Consider the following 2,816-nt stretch of genomic DNA (forward strand, 5'->3'; position numbering starts at 1 on the left):
TGTCTTGGACTGTGTCCAAGAAGGTTTGGTTACAAGAAGCAATAATTCATTATAACCTACAATGTGATTCTGGAGCTTGGCTCTGAAGAACACATTATATGCAGTTTCTAGTCAAATAGGCCAAAAGTGGAAAAACTGAACAGCTCATCATATGCTTTAGGTAAATTTCACATTAAGTAATTTGGTTTGTATAATGTAAAAACTTAGTTTAGAGCACATGAAGGAGAAATAGGTACAAATAAAAAAGAAATCTTGCAAAGCACATCATCTTTCCCACTAACTTGAATTCTGTTAAAATCATTTATTTTAGTTTTTTTTTTAAAAATGAATCTCTGTTAAATACATAAAATAGCCAATGAGTTGAGTAAGAATGACACAAACTGAGCTAACGAGTGTACAGTGAGGAAGAAATAGCAGGGCCACATGCTGCAGAGCAAAGCCCCGTAACAAGAAGCTAGAATCTTCTACAGAAGGAATAAAACATACTCAGTTGCTTAGTACTTCAGGTCAGATCACAGTACACCAACATCTGTACCCACATTCACTGTCTTATGCTTAAAGCTGGAAACAGCATATTAGAATCTTTTTAAGGATAAAATAAGTATTTTAGTTTTATAGTAAATGGGGAAACCTTAATTTTGCAAGACAAATCTTCAGCAGTATGTACAACGTAATTTTTATTTCCATGGAATGGGACCAAACAGAGACTACAGAGTAGACACTAGAAATCCGCGAATGCCAGGAACAGAGTAGGAAAGGCAAAGAAATGAGGCTTAAACACACAGTAACCGTCCCTGGGATCTGCCGACTGCAGCCAGAACCAGGGCTGGGTCACCAAATGGAGCAGGGTCCAGGACAGGAGGAAAGGAAGTGGGGTGAGGGTGGCGCAGGGGCCACACTGGGGTGCTGCTTTAGTACCAGGTAAATTGCTCTTGGTATTTACATTACAAAACCAATTGGCTCTATTTCTTAGAAATATACATAAAAAGAAAGGAAGATTTGATCATTACTGCATGAATACGTCGCTATGCCATTCTGACATCATCAGAAATAGGGATAATTCACTCAGATTCAAATTTCAGTCACAGGAAATAAATATCAAAACAGCCTTTGCTGGCTCTCAGTACAAAACATGTACCCCACCCAATGCTCCCCCAGTCCTCCCCACTACTCCCCCAATGCTCCCCCAGTTCTCCCCACTACCCCCCTCAGTGCTCCCCCAGTCCTCCCCACTACTCCCCCAATGCTCCCCCAGTTCTCCCCACTACCCTCTTCAGTGCTCCCCCAGTCCTCCCCACCACTGCCCTGTGGCTGCATCTCCCAGCTGCACTGCAAATGTCCCGCGGCCCCCTACAAAGCTGGCTCTGCAGGCTTACACAGTGGCCGAGAGCAGCAGGAGCTGTTGTCAGAGAGCCTACATAAAAATGAAAATTAAAAAAAAAGAGAAAAAATGAAATCTCTTGTAAGGTTCTGAGGGTTCTAACAATGAATCAGAAGAGGAGACGATGGAGGAGGCAGCTCTTATTGCTGGCCTGCCCCACGCAGCTTAGCTGGCCTCCATCCTGAGTTTCTTCCTGCTCTGGGGCTCTTCAGGCTCTGAGGCCAAGCTGGAGTCGGAGCCCCACTTAAGGCAGAGGTGGTGCTGGCCTTGGAGCTGGTGCAGAGGCTGTTGTCTGAGGAGGGGTAGTTGCTCTACAGTTGGGCGCTTGACCTCATTTTCTCCAGTGCACGGACTTCACTGCTCCAGAAGAGCATTCTGCTGCTTGAGGTTATCAATATCTTGCTGGTGTGTGTGGTTTTCCCTTCGCATGCCCTGGATATATTCTGTGGCTTTGTCCAGGATTTGGGCCTGGGATGCCTTCTCTCCTTGGCATGATGGAACTGAGTCCTGCAAACTTTGAAAGCTGTGTTTGATGTGGTGCCTACGTTTTCATTCCCGTGCATCCTGATGAGTCCATTTGTCAGCTGTAGACTGAAACCTGGTTGCTCTTTGTGGCTCTTCACCGCGATGTCATCGATTATTGTTATCGCTCATTTCCTTAGCCCAAGGAGCCACCACCACAAGCGCCTGGGAGGGGGGACCCCACAAACTCACTCACTGGCTCCCCTACTCCAGGGATTTTTTATAAGCACTAAATTACTATTACTTCTTTCTATACAGTTTGCAGTTGAGCTAGGTGATTTTCCAAATCCTTTGGAATGCAATGGAAATAATAGCAGTCACCATGGAATACTATCCTCTCCATCTAAATTTAATTATGTAAATCAAATAAAAATACTTACATTATCATTTAAATCACAATTTGCATTGCAATTCACTCTTTCACAACTATTCTATACTATATAATTTTAGTGCCTAGAAAATTATCTCTGATTAGTTGTACCTCTTTTTCTATGAAAATAGACATTCATCTTACAGAAACTGGAAAGGTGGTGGGCTCAGGGTTCGTTAGATCAGCAACTTCATTGTCAGGGCTGTGAAGTGCTGTCTCTGCAGCACACTGATTTCCCCTTGCTGGCTGCAAGCTGTGGACACTGTGTCACCTCACAGCCACACTCAGGCAGGGAGAGACTCATAGAAAAAGTGCTTTGTTTTTGTCAGAATCTCCCAGCAGAGTTCCCTCACATGACTGACTACCGCTATCTGTTACTGTTGTAGGCAGGTGAGTTAATTAGAACTATTACAGGCAGTCAGGTCGGGGTAGGCCTTCGAAGGAGCCACTGCAGGTGACCAGGGATCTTGCAACCTTGAAAGATATAGACACCTCCACTGTGGACCAGATCTCAAGACAAAGGACAAAATAAGTGCAACCACA

At 44.2% G+C, this 2,816-nt stretch overlaps 1 pseudogene; it reads right to left on the bottom strand.

The window, feature by feature from the left end:
• Positions 1 to 1,476: 1,476 nt before the first annotated feature.
• Positions 1,477 to 2,035, bottom strand: LOC100730740 (protein max-like; annotated as a pseudogene).
• Between the last annotated feature and the right edge of the window lie 781 nt (positions 2,036 to 2,816).

Source organism: Cavia porcellus, unplaced genomic scaffold (assembly GCF_034190915.1).
Source record: "Cavia porcellus strain 051 isolate PalLab524CR breed Dunkin Hartley unplaced genomic scaffold, mCavPor4.1 scaffold_30, whole genome shotgun sequence".
NCBI classification, from domain to species: domain Eukaryota; kingdom Metazoa; phylum Chordata; class Mammalia; order Rodentia; family Caviidae; genus Cavia; species Cavia porcellus.